The following is a 10,333-nucleotide window of genomic DNA, read 5'->3' as shown; positions in this document are numbered from 1 at the left end:
GATAACAGCACCTCGTATTCATTTACTTGCAAGATAACAGCAATCAAATTTACAGACTTTACCTAAGAATTGCTTTATATTTTGCTGAAATGTAATCATATCTGAGCTGTTGCAAGGGTGACTCCTTAACAACAGGTACTGTAACTACAGATTAAGACAGGAAGATAAATCATATCATGAACATCTTGAATTAGGATGATTTTATTGGATAAAGATCAGCTATCCAAGTTGAAACAGATCCAGGACATTAGATCTAACATTTCTGTTTTTAGGAAAAAAAATCAACAGATCTTCTCTTGCAATAACTATCCAGCATATCATCTGATGTCAGAGCACATGAAGATATGCCAGGCATACATGATTAGAAAGCATACAAAATTCAAATGCAATGACAATCATACAATTTCTGGACAATAACAAAAAAATAATTTGCAAAAGTATTCTGCTTTTCCCATTATTAATAATGTTGCCATAAAGATGAACCTAATTAAAGTATCTAGTCAAACAATCACTGAACAATTCCAGGTTGATTCAGCTGTTCCCAAGGTTGGACATGCATTCATCTATGCCTGGAGTTCAGAGCGCTGGAAAGGGACAGGCTATGGCTTTTCCCTTCTGATACCTGCTGCCTTGTCTGTCTCAGCAGCAAATCAAGATGCACACAAAACACAAGAAAATTATGTCTTCCAGCTTCCGCAGAACCCCAATTAAACTCCATTCAGCAGCTGAGAGCAGCAGAGAAAGCAAAACTTGCATCTGTTACTGTTGCTGCAGTTGGAGGTGTGAGCTACGCCGGAGATTTGCCAGACTCCTCAGCCTCTGAGCAAAGCAGAAGGGAGAAAGATGAACTTGTGCCAAGACATGAGCTGTTTCCAAATGCAGCAACCTGTGCAGAACCAGAAGGTCACAGTCTGCAGCTGGCCCAACTACAAGTGAGACAGAGGGAACGATCTTAACGAGCATCGAATTGCCAGACAGGAAAAGGAGGCTTGGGTGCTAATCTGCTCAGAATGAGGAGCTGGTCTGGGATAAACTGAGAGAGAGGGTGAGAAACATGTGGGACCTGTTTTCTCCTTTGTCTGATAGACAACCTACTTCAGTATTCTGGTAGACTACTTAGTCTGCTCTATACATCTGGGCTAGATTCACCTTACACCTCCTTTGAAGAAGGGCAGGGTGTGAAATGATAGGGACTTCCACTGCTTTGTTTCCCAGACCCCTCTGTTCTGGTTTTCCAGAATGGCCCCCATCTGTTCCTCATCTGAGCTTTTGGCCCCAGTTTGACTGCAGCATTGCTTTGACTGTCACTGACATTACTGGATCGCAAACTGTAGTCTCCATGTATTTCCCAAGGCACTGCTTCTATTTGTCTCTATTTCTTGTAAAAAGCTTTGTAATAAAATTAAAACTTAGGAAACTAGAAGGTATCCTCCTCTAGTTTCAGAGGTCATAATAGGAGTCTCTCAAGTAAATATTTGCCAAGAGTAGAAGCTATTATTCCTAGCCAGTTGGGTGTTTTACAAATGCCTTTTTGTTCTTTCACCTTCAGAATTAAACTGTGATTATATTACAACGATATCTGAAGTTCAAGAAGAGATATTTTATTCTCTCAAAGCCCATGCTGAAACTTCAATAAAGAACAATTTAATTCAGAGGAAAAAGAACTTAAAAAGAAAGAGAAAAAAAAAATCTCTTCAACAAAACTGCTTTCATTTCTCCTTAGGGAAGTTCTATAGTGAATCCCAGGTAGCCTTTCCATAAGACTAGTACCAATGTTTGGTTTTAAAAATCAATGTAATAGATTTGGAGAAGCCTTAGTCCTGAAGCATAGTTGCTTAATTTTCTTCTCTTTCCAAAGAAGTTTTATGCCACATTTTGAGACTGATCAAATCTAGATTTTTTTGGGTTGATGACCATTCGCTGCTGGTCTGAAAGTTTTAGCTATGACTTTGACATACCATGCTCCGTCACCAAAGGTAATGAGAGCTTGGTTGATGTCTTCAGTGGAACATAACCATATGATAAAGGAGCACCATGAGTTCTTCCACCTAAAGCTGGATATAAAAATGCCATATGATCCTTGTGATCATGACAACACCGGGAACGAGGTCATGAGGTCAACTCCTTTAAGGAAGAAGCAGTCTGGTTTGAGGAAAGATAATATTAAAATGCAGCAACAAGTAAGGGTTAAAGAAGTAAAGGCAGCGACAGCAGGATTTATGACTGCAGACATATTGACTAAATGAGCCATAAAATAATGACTCAATATTCCAAGTAACAATTAGACATTGCCCCTTAATAGGAAAAGGCAATCAAAATTCACAGACACAGACTGTCTAGGAGAGGCAAAGCTGGACCCTACCCAAAGCCTCAGTGAATGGAGCGCACAGTCCTACACTGAAGATCTCCCTTGGGACCTTCACTGCAAGAGAAACCTCTCATTAAGCAAGCCCTTGTTTTTACATCTTATTAAGAAAGTTAGCAGTATCGCATACAACACTTTCTGACTCTTCTCAGTCACCTGAACAGTGTGATTTCTTGGCTCTAGAGATGGAAACTATGAAATCAATGAAAACTATAGGATCAAAGGACTAGGTTTCACCAGTGGAGCTTGGGTATCCAACTTTTCCCACTAAGTCTATCTACTACAATCCCTTGACTGAAGAAATAGTGTCCTCTCTATGCACTTCAGGCTTTTCACAAAGGCTGATAAACAGATGGCAGGAGCAATATTATTGTGAGCCTGCAGTGAGAGGAAGCTCTTTTGTCTGCTGTGAAAAGCTGGTGAGTGCCAATGGGCACCTTTTCACCGAGAAATATACAGATGTTCAGTGAAAATATCCAGGGCATTACATTGATATGCAGGGATCTTACTTGGTTTCTCTGGATCAGTACCCAGGCTTTTGGCTATCTCCTCATTTCCTCTTTTAAGCCAGCCCCAATTCCATCCAGTGATTAGTGCAAGGCTTCTCTAAATCATAGGCTTACCTCTCTGCTGCTGTGGCATGCACATCACTGCTCTTCCCTACAAGAGTGGTGAGGCTGCCCACAGACCCAGGGTGGGCAGTTAAGAGTTTGTGGTAATTGCTCTGTTTTCAAATTAGTATTGTTTCACAGAAAAGAAAACATATCTACACTCTGAGAAAATAAACCTCTTCACCAGTGCCATACAAACAGCTCATATAAAAAGTGCATACAAGCTTCATAACTGGATACTGTCAAGTTCTGTCTTCCTTTTTTACACAAGGTATGTGCCAGTGCACCTCTGTTATTGCAGCAGAGTGCAGCAGAGTCATTTTTGCAATTAAGTGGAAAGCAGAAGCCAAATTCAAATGCCTTAAGAATATTTTAAATCACTAGAATGTAACCACATCACTCTCTCCAAACTTTGCTAAAAGCTTAGGATCCATTTTAAGGTGTCTGAACTTGGCAGAATCAGAAGGCAACTGCAGATCTCTGATCTAAAGCCTTCCCACCCTTTCATATCTTTCCCAGCAGCAATATGTTTTCACCACAATTCTTTACAAACACCTATATGTGGTGTTTTTACTTAAAATTAAGCAATGTATGGCTTCTCATTTTTTAACTGAGATCCAAGCTCTATATTTTGATATGTACAACATGTTTCGAGTAATGTCCTTCACTACCTTGCTGCAGCCCATTATGAATACGAAACGTGGTATGAGGCTTGTTGGGCTGTCAAGCTGGAGCTTTGCTGTCCTAATAAATTATGGAGCTTTTTTCTCCCCCAGTCCTCTTTTTTTATCCATTGGCCCATTTGATACACCTATGACATTCTGCCTCATAACCAGTTTTCTGGAATAGAGAATTTGTTACCTAACAGTAAAATTCCTGACTTAACAGGGTGCCAATGCTTGACTGATTTCTGCAGTATTATCATCTTAATAATGCAGCCTATAAATGAATGGCATAATCTGAAATATAAATAATAACCAGGTAGAATTTTGTTAATGTTATCCAGTACTTCTAAAAACACAACATGAAAACATTCTAAATAGAGCCTGGTATTTTGTTTCCTTTCTGATTAAAAAGAAGTCAGATTGCTTAGTGCTCTTTCTGTTGCAGGCTGATTTGCAAGCATCACCACCTTCCCAAACACTCACAGATTCTGAGGGTGATGGACCTCGTCAGGAAAGTGCAATGTGATATCGAGCTGCATAAATTGCTTTTTGCATCCCCTCCCCTGAATGTATACAATTTAAGGAGGGGAAAAAATTGAAGAGAAAATGCTGAAAAATGTTGCTTTTCCTGGGCGCATTCCTTAGCACATTTCCGCTGTATGCACTTTCACTCGAACAAACTCTTTTCATTTTGCCTATTTCCTTGGTTTATTATTATTTTTCCCTACCCATTTTAATTTCTTTTCTTCCTAAAGAGCTGTTTTTAACAGCTGCATCTCCAGCTGTCAAGTGAATAATTCAGGGGAAATTTCTCACCATTTCAAGAATTGTTCCACAAAATACTTTAAACAGTCTTCAAACTTGTCAGAAAAAGCTTCACATGACAGCTGCATGCGCAGAGTGCTTTATTAGTGGACAATACAGCTCTTTGCAATATGTATTTAACCTTTACTTTACTTTAAGAAGGCAATTTATTGCAGACATAGTTACCACTGCTGACAAAGATCCTGCCCTTGAGGACTTAGGTTTTCAAAGTCTTCTTTCCAAAAGATCTTTGACACTTTTTTGACTCTCGGTGAGATTCTCAAAATATACCATCCAGCACCACGTACTGTGATGCAATGTAAATTAATGAAATTAAAGAGAGTTCTCTAATAAGGGTATTATCTCTAATTAAATAAGGTATTACATCTGACCATGGCTCTCTAATCACATGGAATCAGCTGTCAGTGTTCAGTAGCTAAAAGATTTCCAGTACCCTTTGAACTTAGAGCTCAGAGCATGGTTCTGCAGCAGTACTGTGTGCGGTAGACCTGTATGATACATCTCCAATACACACCACATTGTTTAAAGTTTCAGTTTTAAACAACTGAAATACCTCAGAGATATTCAAACCCAAGGCACCCAGGTTCTTCTGATTTAGCAGAGAAGCATGGTGTTTTCTGTGTAAATGGGAATAGGTAACAGAGACCATGTAGCATGCACAGTTTTTGAACACTTGGAATTTGGTTTGAGAGGCAAATGTGACAAGTTTTTCCTTTATTTTTGCCAACTGACCCAAACACAATCATCAGATCTTTGCAATCACCAAGTTGCAGAGGTTTTCTTTTATTTGAGAATTCTCTCTTAAACCTAGAGGACTCCTTTCAAAGAGAAAAATTTTGCCTTCTATCCAGACTTGTCAAGATACCACTTCTGTATCAAACAAGCCAACATTCAGCATCTGTAATTACTGCTGTCGTTTCCGTCAAATGAAATAGGAAACTTAATAAAAACTTAGTAAAAACAAATAAAACTCCACTCAGGTGAGCTTCATCAACAATTAAACACAATTCTAGTCCTCATTTCCTGAGACAGTCATGTTTCAGGCATTGGCTTGAACTTGACATACATTATGTTTTTTACTACATCCAGTGCTTAGCATGATAAACCTGGGCTTTGTGTTTGACTCTGATTTCCTTCAGTAATACCTGCTCAGAAGCTCAGAGCACAGGAGGACTGTGCTGTCATGGACACTGTAGATTCCTATTTCAACAGTTATTTTGCATGGACAGTGTAGACACCTATTTCAATGGGTATTTTAAAATTATACAGCTATTCTGCAAAGGCTCCTGAAGAAAAAGAGCCACACAGTCTTTCCTTGTGCTTGAATATCTACTGAACATATCACAAAAGTGACCCTGAAGGCTGATAGTGATACATCATCATACTGCAGGTGATAAAGTTTGCCTTGGAAGATGAACTTTCAACTACTTTTCAAAAATCAGTAAGTCATAGGTATTGTGAGTAAGACACTCTACAGCATCTAAAGCCCATATTAACAATTCTCAGTTATCACATGGATGGTGACCAAAAAAAAAAAAAAAAAAGCTATAAATTTCTTCTCTGCCCCTCTTCTCCAGCCCCATGCTGAGGCAAAAGCTGATCATTATCCTATTGATTCTGGCCAGAAATGGTGTAGAGTAAATCACAAAATCAGATAACCTTGTTTTCCAGTCTTTGTAAACTAATTATGTCTATTAATCACAGAGACCTCAGAACCTGTCCCTCACACGGAAAGAATTTCTGCAGCAGAAACATCTTCCATTTTCTTTCCAATTTTGTATTGCCTTGCTAAAGGAAAATACACTTCATTATCTTTTCTTGGCAGGTTAATGAGATGAGTGAATCTATTGCTAAGATTAATTAAGAAACACATAGAAAAAGTTTCAAAAGTATCAAAAATCAAAGCAGTCACCCTTTTTTCGCAACAACTCACTAGAATCCACTGGAAAACATAATACATAGAAAGAAAAATTATTAGTCTAAGCTCTGATTCACACTAAATGAAGTATCATCATGGGCATGCTTCATATTTTTCTCAATTGTTTTATAAGTTGATAAGCCTTATTTCCTATGTGACAAATTCCGCTATAGAAAAGATTTTGTTTCAAAGCAAGTTCAAGCACCTTTATTTTGTGTACAGAATTTGCACAGGATGCTAATCTGAGAGATCAGAAGCTTTGGTAAGTAAAAGACACTCTTACAAGTTCACTGCACTGCCTCAAACAGATTCAATATCAGACAGACAGATGGCAAAAGTGCAGTCTTTGCTTGATTAAAGTTGACATACATGGACCAAATCTTGCAATGGACAGCACAGGAACCTCTTAATGGGTCTCTTAAGCAATGTTCATTGGTGCACTTGGCTGTGACATGGGACAAACCATGGAAGAGGAGTTTTTGAGGTGACAGAAGAATAAAGGATACAGAACACAGAGTAGAACATGAGAAATGTGAAGTCATTTAAAAAGAAAAAATTGTGTAATTAGTTGGGGATTTTCCATTCACTCAAGTCATTCAAGTGGGTTTTTTCCCAATTAAAATGTTCTTTTTTGCTAAATTTCAGTTGGATAACTTTGGCAAAAATGAACAAGAGGAGGACAAAGGGAGAGGAGAGGAGAGGAGAGGAGAGGAGAGGAGAGGAGAGGAGAGGAGAGGAGAGGAGAGGAGAGGAGAGGAGAGGAGAGGAGAGGAGAGGAGAGGAGAGGAGAGGAGAGGAGAGGAGAGGAGAGGAGAGGAGAGGAGAGGAGAGGAGAGGAGAGGAGAGGAGAGGAGAGGAGAGGAGAGGAGAGGAGAGGAGAGGAGAGGAGAGGAGAGGAGAGGAGAGGAGAGGAGAGGAGAGGAGAGGAGAGGAGAGGAGAGGAGAGGAGAGGAGAGGAGAGGAGAGGAGAGGAGAGGAGAGGAGAGGAGAGGAGAGGAGAGGAGAGGCTGGACAGCAGGGCAAGGCATGGAAAGGGAAATATGCTTAGAGAAGGATTTCTCTGTACATATGTCCCAAAGTTTATCAGAAATGCAGGACTCTACTTCAGCATTCTCAGGCAAACTCCTTTCTTTCTCCTTTAGGAAAGAGCCAAAAGGTAAATTCCAGCCTGACCATCTGTTCCAGTTATGCTGCCAAGGTACACTTTGACCCTCTCAGGAATACAGGGATAAAAGAGGTGAGCCTTTAGAAAATTTTCCAGCATTTCTTTCTATGGATTTTAGATTTCAGGATTCTTACCTTAATGTTAAAAGTCCCTTTACATAGCTGCAATAGAAATTACCTATTAATATAGCACAAACATTTCTGTCTTTTTCAATTAGGCCCTAAAAATAGTCAAGATTATAACACACTATCAGAACTATTGAAGATTTCTTGTGTTTATCTCACTCATGTATTTTTTATGTGCTTCATTCAGTCTGTGAATGTGTGTGCCTAAGGAGAACAAAGCAGCCTTACTATTTGGCTTCCTTATACTAAATGTCCCTTTTCCCCTTTTAAGTATCAGTAAAGAATATATTGATATTTGTGTTCTGCATCCAGGAATATTTCAATTCAAGTGAAACACAATAATATTTTTCCAGAAGTCATTGAAGCCATAACCAAAGTATAACAGGGCATCATGTAATATAAATGTAGTTATTTTACAACCATGAAGGCATTGAAGGTTATTGTGGTTTTTCTAATATACTCAGAAGAATAATTCACAAAACCAAAGCCAGGGCCTTTAAAACACCAATGGAAGTTTTTTTGCCTAGCAGTATCATTTGCAGGAATATAAACATAAACTTGGAAATAAATTAGTGCACTGTATGCTGAATGAAGGCTTACAATTAAAATTTGGGTTGTGCATTTCACATACATTCTTATTTTAACAGAAATTTCAGTAGACTGATTAAAGAAAGCCATAGTATTATATTTGTGTCTAGTGATTTATTGCAACTTCAAATAAACAAGAAAATTTGATAACATTTAGAATTTGTAACACTATCAATTCTTTCATATATTAAAGCTTTTCATTAACTATGGGCCTTATATTAAACTGACATCATTTATTTAAATTGACCATATATAATATATTTGTGCAAAACCAGTATCAATGACCTCTGTAGCTCATGCTTGGACTGTGCTTAGTATGCTGAGGTGCTGATGCACAATTTTCTCAGGCCTCAATCAATCATAAAGAAATAATAGTTTACATCATATCCTAAACTGAACACCATTGAAAAATAATCACTCTTAGGTAATCTAGAGGCTCTTTTAAATAGCCTTATATAAATACAAGCTTTTATCTGACATATAATATAAAATGCAGTAAAATACAATAAAATAAAATAAAGGAGCAACTATATTTACTTCTCTCCTGTTTTAGAAGAAGACTAAGATCTTTTAAATATTTTCAAGGCTAAGAAAAAGAACCAGGTCAGAATGAAAGGTAGGCCACGTGAAATCTTGGATCTGCCTTGTCTATCCTGGTGCCAAATCTAAGAGGTGGACGACCAAAAGATGTATCTATGTTAAAAAGGATTGGTTGTCAGAGGAGGAATGAGAAGCTGTCTGTGGCAGCTTGCAGAGTGTGTGATCAACAGGTTGTATGCAATTAATTCCCTAGAGAATGGAAATAACTTGGAGAAATCACATCAAGCTAGAGCCTTGAGGCAAACACAGGTGCACCTGTAGGTCTCTTTAGTATTTCACTGCAGGGCAGTAGCACATCAAAAATCATCCTACCTTTAAAGTGGCTTTAAAATATGTTTTTTTCAAAGGAGAGGAGGTCTTCAGGAGAAATTCTGTTTAAAATCATACGCTCAACAAAGCCTCTCTCAAGGCTGTCAAAGGAAAAGTGTGGAAAAGTGCAAAGCTGTTTGCTTGTGTTAGCAACCAATAACATACTGTATATTAATGGTACATTAATGTTCTTACCTGAATTATTTGAAATACAGGACTGAAAAATATCTGTCTCCACTCAGATGTAAACATAAAGTTGTGTTCTTGAGGGACCTTATTATAATGAAATAACCATTGGGTTGGAGCTTTCTTGTGGTCAGGTCTCTTGTACTGCGAAACTTATTCTGCTTCTCCAAAAAACAAAAGTTTCAGTAAGGGATCTTACTGCAGATGGGAGAAAAAAATCTATAGGAAAATACATTGCTTCTTATTGAAACAAAAGCTGTTTTTTAAAGGCAAATCCTGAAATGAACCAATGCCTGTGCTTGATGTTTTTGAACAGTTGGCTTTTAGGATTTGGGTTTGTTATATGATGGGGGTGTTATTATACCATGGAGCAGCAGGAATCACAACCTTTAACTTTTTTTTTTTTCCTAGATACAAGAAAATATCAGATTTACAAGATTCTGCAGCAGGAATCATATGATTAGCCTTTAATAACCCTTTGTTTCACAGCTCCATTAATACTGTGTCTGGAGCATAGTCTCACAAACATGTCTGAAGTTCTTGTTGGTTGCTAAAGTATTCTCAGTTTGCTGAGGAAAGGTACTGAGGGACAAGTGGGCAGAGCAGAAGCACGTGTGCAAAGAACAATTTATACATAATCTCTTCTCTGTAAATAGACAGTTCTTCATCATCACACTGAAAATGCATACCTTGGGAGAAGTTGACTTCACTTGGAGCTACTGTGCGGAACAGGCATCAAGTTATTTCTCCTCCTGCATCCTGCACCCACAGTAATGGGCAAGAAACCTGTCATTCCCAGTTAACGACGTGATAAAAGGAAGAGATTTGTGAAAGACAAAGGGACCAAGACCAGGGAAAAGCCCAAGCCAAATCAAAACAAAGCAAACAAAACAAATAAGAAAACATCAGGAAGACTTGGGACCTGGCAGTAATGAGAAAGGCAAGGCAGTGAACAGTAACAAGACATGGGATACAA

At 38.3% G+C, this 10,333-nt stretch overlaps 1 long non-coding RNA gene across 2 annotated transcripts; it reads right to left on the bottom strand.

The window, feature by feature from the left end:
- Positions 1–232: 232 nt before the first annotated feature.
- On the bottom strand, positions 233–10,333 carry LOC136291789 (uncharacterized). Of its 2 annotated transcripts, none has more exons than XR_010721722.1 (4): positions 10,047–10,333; positions 9,367–9,518; positions 1,959–2,054; positions 233–926 (listed from the first exon to the last, which is right to left on the bottom strand). It is a non-coding gene; the product is annotated as an uncharacterized lncRNA (long non-coding RNA). The 2 variants fall into 2 exon arrangements; XR_010721723.1 differs by having other exon boundaries at positions 9,367–9,515.

Source organism: Chamaea fasciata, unplaced genomic scaffold (assembly GCF_029207755.1).
Source record: "Chamaea fasciata isolate MVZ Bird 193981 ecotype frontalis unplaced genomic scaffold, bChaFas1.0.hap1 SCAF_7, whole genome shotgun sequence".
NCBI lineage: Eukaryota > Metazoa > Chordata > Aves > Passeriformes > Sylviidae > Chamaea > Chamaea fasciata.
This window is presented reverse-complemented; position numbering and strand designations above follow the sequence as displayed.